Consider the following 13,208-nt stretch of genomic DNA (forward strand, 5'->3'; position numbering starts at 1 on the left):
CGCTAAAATATGAAAAAACAAAACAAAAAATTAAATATATATATATCGGAGATCATGAAACCATAATATATTGTGTTCAAACCTCTTTTAGCACAAGGTTTAGATTTAATCTAAAGGTTGATTTAACTAAATTAACTAATTTTGAATATTGTAATGTAACTCATATTTTCAAAAAAAAAATTAGAAGATAGCAATGATCGAGAAACATATTTACATAAAACATTAACATTTTGCAGTTTTTTTATATAGGTACTTACTATATATGAAAATAAAGCTTCAATTAATATAAAAATATTAATTTATTATGGTATTTGTAAATAATCAATATTATTGATTTTAACGAGTTAACCATTCATGCCGATATGGGCTTTGTTTAGGTTAACATGATCTGTATATATTTCATAAACTAATTTCTATTTTGAAGACAAAATTGTCTGTTTAAATCTTTAAAAATAATTAGTGGATTAATTTGTAAAAATGCGTTATTTAATTCTGTTCTAAAATGCATTGTAACTATTTAGTCAGATTTACATTTTTCTTATATATCCTCTTTAAAGTTTACATTTGATTCGGGTAAATAGCAACAATTATACCCACAATGTAACCAATAATAAAAAAGTAAATAAAAAAATAAAATATGTTAAAAAATACAATATAATAAAAAATAAATTAAATTAATAGTTATTCGAATTCTAATGATAAATTCTTCTGACGACGTCATCTTTAAAAGCTATTGTTCCCAAAATATGTGTTTGAATGTTCAAATTAAAGTTGTTTTTACTTTATTTGAAATAATTGTATTTAAAGAAACAAAGAGTATGGTTATGAAAATTGAACAAGAATACCTTTCCAAGAAGGATTTATATAATTGTAGTAAGCGTTGATAAAGATTTTTTATTATTGTATTTAACAATATATACTTAGATTTTAATTTTTAGTTTTGTTATTTAACCTAATAATTAAACTACATCGTATTGATTGAATGATGTACCTATCATTCCATAAACCCTTTTCAAACCTTTTGCTACGAGTGCCATCCATGGACGACATCCGCATTACGTGCTGTGTGTACGCATGACGTCCATGAACGACATGTTCTGTCTCGGTCTTTGCTTCAAGATTTATCACTATAGTCACACTATTGATAATTCTAATTTGTATTGTAATTTTTAGTTTATTAGAAACGAAATTTTGAATTGTTCAACACATTTTCATTGATAGATAGATATATAGGATGGCCAAAAACGTACTTCTAATGTACTAAAATGCTGGGTTCAGTACATTAGAAGTACATTTTTAACCATCCTGTCTATCTATCTATCAATGTGACTATACCTATCCGCCAGTATTTTTCTACGTCCTTGTGAATTTATTGCATGTATGGCAGAACGTAAATTTTTCAATGTTGAAACATAATTTAATTTTGATATATAACATAGGGTATATAATATTGTCACTTGCTATTAAAAATGATTCCATTTCATTCACAAAGCTGAAGGGTCATTGTGAGTGATAGTATTTTCGAATATTTAAGTCGAACAGGAGAGACTGATACCGATAAGTAGCTATTAGCATATTATGCGGAAGTCAAGAGCCGGAAAGGGACAACCTATTTTACGCGACCCTTTTGCAGTCGATACAGAAACCTATATTCTTATACCGCGCCCACATCGATAGAACAGGATACTACAAAGATCATTTTATATGTGGCCCTATCCAGGGGTTTGTAAAAGTAATTCTATATTTTTCTTCTAAAAATTCACGTCATATTTAATATTTTTAATAAAAATTGCTGATGTTATTCATTGACTCATTTTCAGTGAAAATGCACATTTATAACAAACAATTTATTGAACTGTATTGTATCAATGATTCTTTATTGTTAATGTTTATATTTAGTTCAATTTTTCCAAACAAAAAAATTATTAATATTGTTTTTTTTGTATTAGTTGTATTTATGAGATATTTAAATACAGTTTTCAAATAGAATATTGAATTATAATAGAAGTATATAATGAATTATAATATAAGTGCAAAATAAGTTTTTTTGAAATGTAGAATTTTGTTAGAAATATAGAAGCAGTATATATTATTTTGTATGCACTAGATTGACATGTGATGAATGCGAACTTGATTGAATGATTTATCAATGATTCGTCTATAAAGTGTGAACTGATGCTGAAGCATTGAAGCACACCTTGCAAATACAATCATATTATAAATATATATATATGTGTGTGTGTGTGTGCGTGAGTGCTGTGAATTTCCATAAAGTTACAATATTCATCACTCTAAAAATTAACTTTCATTATTTATGCCTGAAGCTTGTTAATGATACAGCTCATCAATATATATTTATTTAAAATTATGTCTAATTCGTGTCAATATAAAATTAGACGTGTGAATCAGGTGAGAAGCATGTTTGTTATTTGTAATACACTATATAAAATAGGTCTCCTATGAATTTTCTAAATTTTCCATAATATTTGAATATTGCGCCACGATTTTTTACCCTTCTGACCGCGATTCATTTCTACTTTTCTATTTATTTATTTATTTATTTATTTGTTCATAAGCAAGTCGTAATCAATAATAATAGATTATATATTATTACTACTCTGACTGGGGATTGTTCAGAGAATTTAAAATAGTTTGCCAAAATAGAATGACTTAATTTTATCCAGTAATATTTTTCCCTTTTATATGTTAGTATTTATATCCAAAACCAACTAATTATGAGCAATTTTATAAGTTTTTTGTGAAAGATTCAAAATTGATGCGAGAACAGATTATTTGCAATCTTTAATTATTTTCAATCGTAATCTTTTTAATCACACTATATATTAAAATATGTTTATAAATGTAAAATCCTACTAATCTTATTAGATAGTATCAATCTTAAGTTTTTTCCTATACAATACGTAATTGTTAAATAATTTGTGGAGAATGTATGCAGTAATGAGATATGAGAATGTTAACAGTAATGAGATAATTTTTTAAGCTTTTCTTGAGTTTTCTCTAAATTTTTTATATATTCATCATATATTATTTGTTTTCACAATATAAAACGCAAAACTTAAAAAAATTGAAACGAATAAATAATTTAGATAGTTTTATATTCATCGGCTGTAGAAATAATAAATATTATGTATACCTTTATATATATATATATATATATATATATAAATAATGATCATATCATAATTTAACGGAAAATTATATATAACAAATATGCTTACCAAGCTTCTTATATTTCAATAAATTTGACTCTATTCAACGGCTTACCTGAAAAAAATTTAACTCATGTAATATATAAGAAATAAACTATGTAAACATGTAAGAAATGGTATGTATTTTATATAAACTTGCAACACATATATATTAGTTTTAAGGTAAAATGATTATGATGGAAGTGTTCTACTATGTTTTACAGGAAACACTTTTTTATTTTATAATATAATTAATGCTCCTAGCACTCCTAGTGGCAATCTAGTAAATTTACAAAAAAATAGAATCAAATGCCAAACAAAGAACCAAAGAAATCTCATACATGTATTTAGAAACCAAACATATTCTATGTGGTTTCAAAAAGCTAATTTAACTATTATATAAGAGATCAAAACATATGTAATATGCTACAAATATATTTTCATATAAATTAAAATTAATCTATCCCATTAAAATTGTTATCTTCTATATATGGCTATTAGAAGATAACACAATAGTTAAGGTGCTATTATATTTTTACATATCTGAAATTTAGGACTCGAATTTTAGTATCAATTTTGAATTGGAAATTATCTATGTCTAGATACACAAAGTATAATAACACTACTGCTGGAGATGAGTAGGCGTTACTACAGTCTCACAAAAACCTATATCAAATATTTTTAATCTTCCAAATTGATATAATTTATTTACCATATGTGACATTTCAAAAAACAATACAATAGTTTTGATATATTCTGTAACATTTTCAGAACAAAACAAATGTGAAAAACTTCCACTTGAAATGGATATGTCAATATATGTATTTCATCCCTGTCAGAGCAATGAATTTTCCAAGTTAAAGTGTCATTTTAAGGGTCAAGTTATAGGACTAAGGTCGCCTTTGGTCCGTGCAAGGTTTTCAAGTGGTACTTAGTGGAAAGTGGTATCTATATATGTATGAGTATCCAAACTCGGTCGTGTATTATTGAATGAAAATGACATTCTATATGTGAGAGCTAAGTGACGTCAACAATTCGATTCCATTCCGCGGTTCGTTTTATGCAATCGAATATATATAGAGCAATATGATTCGAACAGGTACGGGGAATACTATTCGGCTTCCATAATTGGGAATTAATATTTCGATCGAAATATTTCAGCGTATGGTCAGGTGTATTATTATAAATTGCGAAATAAGCACTTTATATATATATATATATATATATATATATATATATATATATATTAGGGTGGTCCTTAATATGGACATTTTTGAATTTTGTTACTCCCAGGGGCGTAAATGCTTCCAAATTTATAACAAAAAATTCTCTAGAAGTTTTTGCTCTTAATATCAACTTTTAGATAGTGCAATTTAATCAAAGGTTCGTATGGAAATAGCATGGAAATGTTTTTGAAAATTAAAAAAAAAAAAAAAATATATATATATATATATATATATATATATATTGCGCACATTCACCGAAATATTCACACTTACGGTAACATATATATTATAATTCTGAATTTGATATTGACACATGTATTAATAAAATGTTATAACCGGGTATAACGTCAACAAAAAATTCAAATTTTTTTGCAAATTTATCTTTAAATTCATATGTTTCAGCTATACTCCTAGCCTTATATTTTTACTAGAAACTAAAAATATAAGTTAAAAATTGAGATATTTAACAGCAGAGTTAAAAAAATTACAAAAAGCAAGTAATTAACAAGTAAAAAGTACTAGTACGAGCAAGTTGTAAGTACTCAATTGTTATTGATTCTAGTTTTCAAATTATATTTTAATTTGCGACTAAATTTCGTACATTTTCTGTGTTCATTTGATTTCAATTTTTCGAAGTAAAACTTTAGGTGCGACTAGGATGTAAATCCGTATAAATGCAACAGAAGTGCGTTACGGCAGATAAGATAAGATAAGAGTCGAGTGCCAATGATTCGTCATTCGCTCTCGATGATATCATTTCTATACGGGTCGATTGTGATTAGTCGTCGCGTATGTGAATAGAGAAACCGGCGCCAACGTTGTATGCGTACCGATATCACCAAGAAAATCGGCATAGAAAAATAAACATTTTAAAGTTACATTGACACTAATAAATATGTGCATCATGAGTGTTACCAGATTACTGATGAACATTATCCAAAATTGTTATATGATGTATTTATTTTTACTTAAATGCCATCTTGTACAGTAGCAAATAAGTTTTACTTCAATCGCGTGTAAACCTTACGCGCACTTTTTTTGCTAATAAATCATTCAAATGACTATTTTTAAATATAGCACTAGTACTATTTTTCTGAAATCACGTACCTAACATTATAAAATTTTTAACTTCCTGAAGAAGTTTGTTTTTGCCGAACTGATAATTTAATTTTTCTGAACTTCCTAATTCATTTTGAATTTTATGACAACCAATTTGTGTAATATAATATGTATTTATGTATATTATGAATGTAATTTAAATTGAGCTTTTTTATATTCAGGCGTCCATATAAGTCCTTCAAATTTGATACATAATTTCATACAGAGTTCAATATTGTCAATATATTAATAATTATAAAATATTTAATACTAGTGCAAATAATTTCACTAATTAATTTCAGTCTATGAAAAATATATTCAAATAATGAAATATAAAGAAATACATAATTTGAAAGTATCAAGTAAAACAAAATTCAAATTAAGAGTTTAAGAAAAATAAAAGCCAAATTTAAATTAAGTTAAAAAACAAAACATGTGTATTTGATTTAAAATAAAAAGATAAATTATTTTGTATTAACGTTCTCTATTATTAAAGTATTATTGATTGAAATTATTTTCTAATTAAAGTTACAAATATTAATTAATTGTTCAGTTAAATTTGAATGATTAAAATGAAATGAAGGGTAAAACATAGTTCATTGTTTGTTTTAAATTGAAAATTGAAGCCAAAAATCTAATGTGATTAAAATGAAAATAAAACAACATTTAAATAATCTTCAAAATTAAATTCTAAAAACTTAAAACATATATTCATTTTTTATTAGTTTTTAAAACATTTTTTATTCAAAGTTAAAGCATTATTTGTTAAAATTATTTAGAATGCTTAATTAATTTATGACATAATTTTCTCAATACATTGTAATTTTAACCACATATTTAAATTTGTCTGCATAAAAACCTTTCGAAGTATATAGTTTTAAAATAAATAAAGTCAAAATAAATTTCAAAATAAAATTTATATATATGCACATGTCCATACTTTCGAACTTATCAGTTGTAAAATATGCGAACATGTTCAAGTGAAATATATATGAGTGCCATAAATATGTCCTGAGAATTTCTATTTATACATAGAAGATTTTATGGAAATAAATTCATGCTTGAACGTATTTAGGTGCGCGAAATGGAGGAAATGTATATTTTAACATGCACTGCAACAAATATTACTGCGAGTCTTTGGAAAAACTCGCGTTTATGAAATGTTATTTAATGTACGAAAATCCTACGCATATGAAATGCAATTGGGATTATTTTTGTGCTGTGGACTTAGTTTGTGCATTAAAAATCAGTTTTTAAAATATGATATAGAGATATAAAAATTTTTTTTTAAATTAAAACATTTTGTTTGATAGACGATATATATATATATATATATATATATATATACAATAGTTCGTATATATTGAATCTATACGTATAATCATCATCTATTTTGATTAAATTGTCGTAGTATTATTAAATACAGCATAAATCAGAGACATCAATCATAGAGCTAAGTGAAATGTCAAATTATGGTAAATCAAATATTCAATTGCAGGTTCCAACACAAAATTACATTTTTAGTATTATTAAATCGAAATTACAAACATTTGAGTTTCTATTTCTGTATCGTATTGCACTTATCATTAACAATAGTTTTTTATGGAAAAGCGCCTAGTGAAATTCTTTAATAGATTTAAACCAAAGCTGGCGCTTTTTGATACTAATTTATTGGAATTGAGACTTATAGTACACATATAATAATAAAACTTAACAACAACTAAGTAAAATATGTATAAAAATCCAAATCATTCATAATTGTGTCTTTCAGTAATTACTACTTAGTAATTAAATTATAATGAAGCTATTATTAATTTATCTATTTTCCTTGTTAAGTATAATCTTAAAATAATATATAATAGAAAAGATACGCATACAAATGTTTTTAGGTTAAATAAAGCTGGTGACTTATCAAAATTGAATTCCTAATTACTTCTATTTATCTATATATTATTATAGATGAATATCTATAATAAAGTAACTGCTAAATTGTTGAAGTAAAAGCAAAAAAACAAAAACATTTCAAAACCTCATGAAAATTTTGGCATACCAAAAATTAATTAGTTTGGATAATTTTTTTTTTATCCAGCCCGCATAGATGAACCGATATGTATCATTTTAATCAGCTTTTTAGATTTACAGAGGCAGGTCCTGCCATTCTGGAGATACAAAGCAAAAAGCGCAAAGACAACTAGTTTTTGAGTGGACGACACATCCGATTACAATAATTCAGAGATATTTGATTCGTATTGATTGAGTGAATAATTAATTACATTTTCACGAAGGGAGCTCCGCCGGTTTCAGAGATACAGAAGTGTGAAGAATAGTAATTTTGAGAGAACCGTGCATCCGATTAGCTACTTCAAAAATCATATTGCTTGTGTCGACAATGTATGTTGATTATGTTATCGTTCTTGTAGATAACAAAGATAAAGATAGTAGTCCAAATATAAGCACTTATGTTGTATTAAATTTATAAAATTCAACGATCAAATTTACAGTATTTATAATAATCATTTTAAAATATTTAGAACAATTATTATTCATTGATAATTTTTTAATAGTAATTGTTTTATAGATTTTATAGATAAATTATAGTAATCGCAAAAAAAAAACGAAAATCAATTTTTTTATACGTTTGAAAGGTTTCTGAACATTTTGACATACTTTAAACAAAATCGACGTATGTGTGTGTATGTGTGTGTGTGTGCGAATACAAATTTTCGTCGACGATTTCGGGAACACGGATCAATCAATTTGAATAATTCAAAAAACAGTCGATTTGCATTGATAAGAAAACGTGCTGATTCGTTTTTGGCGATGGCAGGTCCAGCCGTTCCGACGATACGGGGCAAAAAGTGCCAAAAACGGTAACTCAGTTTTTAAGAGAACGGAGCGTCCGATTTTAATCATTTAAAAAACATTTTATCTATATTGACAAGATGAAGAACTGATGATTAAATTTTTGGGAAGGCAGATTCAGCGGTTATGGACTCTTAATAAAAATAACTTAAAAAAAATCCTTTTGGCGGTCAAAAATGATCATTAGACATATGCACATCAAATTATCAGATATTTTATAGAGATTTTAATAATGTGTAGACATTTTGTGTAATTTTTTTTTGGGGTTCCGTACAAAGATTTTTAATTACGGTACAGGAAGTTCCAGCAGTTTGCCATAAGGCACGATGCCATGCACCCCACTAGTTTATTAACTGTACGTAAAGTACTAGCAAATCGCCTCAAGGCATTTCCCATACACTACTAGTTTTATTAGGTAATTCAGAGGAAGAAAGATGTATCTATTACCAGATTCAAAACAGTCAAAGGTATTGAGAACATCGCATACGTGAATATTTATATAAAAACGGCAACTCAGTTTTTAAGAGAACGGAGCGTCCGATTTTAATCATTTAAAAACATTTTATCTGTATTGACAAGATGAAGAACTGATTAAGTTTTTGGGAAGGCAGGTCCAGCGGTTATGGACCCTCAGTAGAAATAAGTTAAAATAATGTCATTTGGCGGTCAATTATGTTTATTGGGCATATGTACATCGAATAATCAAATTATTTATAGAGATTTTAATAATGTGTACACATCTTGTGTATTTTTTTTGAGTTTCGTACCAAGATTTTTAATTACGGTACGGGAAGTTCTAGCAATTTGCCTTAAGGCACGATGCCATGCACCCCAGTAGTTTCTTAAATATTTATTTACTGTATGTAAAGTACTAGCAAATCGCTTCAAAGCATTTCTCATACACTACTAGTTTTATTAGGTAATTCATAGGAAGAAAGAAGTATCTATTACCAGATTTAAAACAGTCAAAGGATTCAAGAGCTTCGCATACATGATTACTTATATGTGTAGGTTTAAACAAATACTTGCACGATTCCATTCATATATTCGTACATTTTCTCTGGCACTGAAATTTCGTTCGTTCGTTCTCTGCTCGCCATGTAAGTTATTGCTAATTTCATAGAAATTCGTATTAGGTATCTCGGTCCCTGTCGCTCCTCTTATAATGCCGTATCCGTCCGTTGCCTTCGTGCCCATATACACTTTTGACATACAGCGGGTACTTTGGAACAGCGCTGAGAGCTTGGGAAATTATCACTTGTATGGGATTGTACTACAATGTACAAGAACGCATTCTGCACACATACCCCCCATACGTGTGCGCAATGGATTTATGTGTCACGTATGGAGACACTATGTCACGCGCCTATGAACGATGAAAAATACATAGTGGTGATGGCATCGTGCCTTAAGGAAAATTGCTGGAACGTACCAAAGATTAAATTTTTGAAAATAATTTGAAAACTGAAAAATGAGTATTCTAAAAATTTAGGAATTTCTCATTCCTAAATTCAGAAAAAATGACTTAATTTTTTTTTATATTTTTTTGAATTTTGAACTTTTTTTCGAAGCAATCGTACTGCGTAGCTGTTTTATAGACGAAATATCAAAGCGTGTAAGCGCCGCGTCGCTGACTTATGAATAATCATTGGTACGGAACCCACACAAATTTAAACAATATTTATAGTTATTATTATAATCTCTGAAAATGTCTGATAATTAGATGTGCATATATCTAATGATCACTTTTGACCGTCAAATGGCATTCTTTTTACATATTTCACTATCTCCAAAACCGCTAAACCTGAAATCCCAAAAATACCAGTCATCGTCAATACAAGTAAAATGTTTTTTTGAATCATTCAAATCGGACGAGCCGTTATCTCAAAAACTGAATTTACATTATTTGTATTTATGCCACGTTTCGTCAAAACAGCTGGACCTGCCTTTGCCAAAAACTAATCAGCACGTCTCCCCATTAATACAAATCAAATGTCTTGAATTATTCAAATCGGTTGATTAGTGTTCCCGATGTCGACGAAATTTCGTATCCGCACAAACACATCGATTTTTACTAAGATGTGCCAAAATATTCAGAACCCTTTGAAACGTAACGAAATATACAAATTTTCATGTTCGATCTTTTGCGATTATTATAACTTACCTCACAAAAAAATTAGAAAACTAGAATTGAAATATCTAATTATGCTTAGCTTAGTTTCTTTTTTTCATTCGTTTATAATACTCGAAATATATAACGCATATAATTTCAATTTATGGCTAATGCAGTTTTGCATTAATCAATCGACGCCAGAAACATCCATGGTAAAAATTAATTAAATATATTCATATTTAATATATATATATATATATATATAGTAGACCAAAACTCACAAGTCCAATTTGAATTTCAATAATTACACTGTCTAAACCAAATGAACTACATCACAACATGTAGCACATATCAAACACACAAGTATTAAACTATGTTCAGTAAATTTCCAGTTTGTTCATAATTATATTTTATAGCTTTCTGAAGATTTTCTATTTTACCTCATAGGTGGTACAAAAAATACACACAGGCAAACAGCCTGCCAATTAAACAAATCAAATGTCTCATTTTGAATTTTGAAAGAACTGTATGAACTAATAGCTACATTATTGAATCATTAAAAATCAAACCAAATAAATGTATTGGGTACAGTTTTAACAAACATCACACTGTATATAACCTTGATCTAGTATTTCGTTAGAAATATTCATCATCAAAGTCGGAATAACTATAAAAAAAAAACTTTTGTAAAATAGCGTTTTTAACTTAATTTACTTTTATTTACTATTTTCTTATTATATACATTTTTCCTACTACAAAGCTTTAATTGGTCTTTTGTACTTCACGCGCATGTACGAGCTTTTATAGCGATTATATATAAAACTGTTGAATCTAACTCAAAATTAACAATACATCTTGTGAAACATTTAAATAACGTATACCTAAAACTGAAATTTAGGTATCATAACCAAAATTAAAAAAACTCAAAAGCAAAAAAAACTAACAAAGAAAAAAAGTTTTGTTATGAATATTGATACTCATTGTTGATAGCTTCGTGAAAATTAAGGTGATTATGCAACTATTGCCTTGCACTTTGAAATAGTATTGTTCGAAAATTTCATAATTTATTTGTTTTTGAGATAATGGTAATAGACATGTTTTGTCCGCGGACGTTTAAGTCCCGCTCTCTTCTATATAGTCCTACATTTTATTTTTTTAGTCGCAAATTTATCACTGATTATGGTTTTAAAGCGTATAAAAAATTAATAAAACAGAACTGAAATTGGCAAATCAAATTAAATGTTATAAATGGATATAATTATATATGTGGGTATTTAAAGCGTTGACTTTGTGTGGACAAGGTCGGGTGTTCGAGCCTTGGAAGACCTGATATCGTGTAGTAGCAATGTCCATTTTTACTTAGAATAGAATAATAATTTGAACATTTGGAAATATCACATCTCGGGCACCTCGGTGTAAAATGGCAACGTAAAATTCCTCACACTAAATGAAACTCTATAGCAAATAGTATGAAATAAGTACAATATAAATATTTGCCGAAAAATGAATAAATACAAGTACGTAGTAAGCTTAAGAATTAAAAAAATAATGCAAACAAAAGCATTGTTTTTGTATATTTTCGATTCACATATCCCTCTGCGCTCAGACATATTTCGTTTCCGTGCAAAGAGCTTTTCATAATTTTTTGCTCTTTTATTTTTCGAGGACTCTTTCATTTTTCTCTTTTTTGAGGGTGGCATTCTCTTCATTTTTGCCGTTATCCTTTCGAGAGAAAGGATTATATAAGGACTAATTGTTATTTCTGGTAATTGGGCTTGTAATACTGATGATATTTTTTGTGTCGCAAAAGTGGGCGGACGGGTGGTTTATTTTTTTTTGTTATGCTAAAGTTGAGCGGATTATATTCCTAAGGGGGAAAATAACGAAAATATAGATACGACTCAAGTGGGAAGTAACGAGACACAACGGAATAAAAAGATAAAAGGATTTTTATATCACAACAGAAAATTGCACGAAATGTTTTTATTTTGACAAGTGCGGAAAAATTCCGAGAGACGTTCGTAGCAGTTCAGGACTAATTTATTCCAATTCTTTTGTTACACGGTAAATACAGTCGCTATTATTATTGTTGTGATATATTGATAAATATATTAATAAAGTAGATAAATTTAATAGCTAATTATATTTTTGTACTAGTTATATATTATATTAATTATATATTATGTTATGCATTTTTATTTTTTTGTAATATTTTTATTTCAGAAAGCATTCTTCTCTAGAGGTGTGAATTTATGCGATTTTTTAAAAACCGTAACAAAAGTAATAGTTTGATAATATAATTGAAATGAAAAGTAGTCAAAAAATTCAAATCTAGAAGGTTTTAATGAAGTAGGGGTCTGAAGAAATTTGTTTGTTTTTTTTTTTTTTTGATTATACACATGATATTAGCTCTCCAAATATTCTAAACAAAAACGTATACACATATATCATTAACCTGTCATACTATTACAATTGTATGTACCGAGGATAAGTTTTTTTCACAAAATAACGATATTTTTTATATTTTTATTATATTTGTTTTATTATTCACGAACTTAAAAATATAGTAAAAATCAAAATTTGAGGATGAGTTTTAATAATTTTACGGAGAAAGGAAATAGAGGAAAATGGTTGTGGTCAAACAGTTAATATCTCTAAAAATAATTTATTTTGGAAAACCTTCCTGTAGACATATTCTTG

Source organism: Ctenocephalides felis, unplaced genomic scaffold, assembly GCF_003426905.1.
Source record: "Ctenocephalides felis isolate EL2017-DRISC unplaced genomic scaffold, ASM342690v1 CF-g0.4_SCAFFOLD_01492, whole genome shotgun sequence".
Taxonomy (NCBI): Eukaryota; Metazoa; Arthropoda; class Insecta; order Siphonaptera; family Pulicidae; genus Ctenocephalides; species Ctenocephalides felis.